The following is a 781-nucleotide window of genomic DNA, read 5'->3' on the forward strand; positions in this document are numbered from 1 at the left end:
AGGAGCAGGAGGCACGATCAAAGATTCCATGGAAGGGCCCACTTGTGGCAGGCCGCGCTCACTCGCTTGCACGCGCTCATCACACACCCGCTCATCAAGCCCTTGATCAAGTCGGTGGCTCGCTCGCCTGGATTTCGATGGGCCCTACAAAGCGACTGGTGGGGCAGACTACCAAGGGATGACAGAGGACTGACGAGAGGGAAGCGCCGGACGATCAAAACTAATCAGACGGATCATAGACATCCAAAACACAATCGAGCGGAACAAGGGCTCGAAACAGATTTGGCTTAGCAGCGGGCGGGGGCCAAAATTTGTACCTTGGAACCTGGGGCATGAAGATGGCACAGAGCCTTAAATCGCCAGGCTTTTGATAAACGTTATTCTCCACTGATTAGTTGGCGGTGCTCATTTTTAAATTTGTGCCAAACTGTTAGAAAGCTTTAGATAGAGATTTTAAGGGCTACTAATACCGTGTTAGGTTAGGTTAGGTTAGGTTGGATTAGGTTAGGTTAGGTTGGATTAGGTTAGGTCAGGTTTGATAATGTTAGGTTAAGTTTAAAAAAGTAGTACCGCCAACCAATCGGTGGAGAATAACGGTCACCCAGGCTTTTCCGGTTGGCGGTCAGCCCCGGAATTATTTCCTTCTATTATTTTGTGATGATGTCTAGGCAGTCAGCCCTTTTTAGAGAAGATACGAAATCGGTGGAGGTCCTAGTTCAACTACCAATACTTGGTTGTCTTTTTGGCTTTCTTTGTACAAAATTGCATGACAAGCTGACAC

The sequence above is a fragment of the Tigriopus californicus genome, chromosome 8 (genome assembly GCF_007210705.1).
Source record: "Tigriopus californicus strain San Diego chromosome 8, Tcal_SD_v2.1, whole genome shotgun sequence".
Lineage (NCBI taxonomy): Eukaryota > Metazoa > Arthropoda > Copepoda > Harpacticoida > Harpacticidae > Tigriopus > Tigriopus californicus.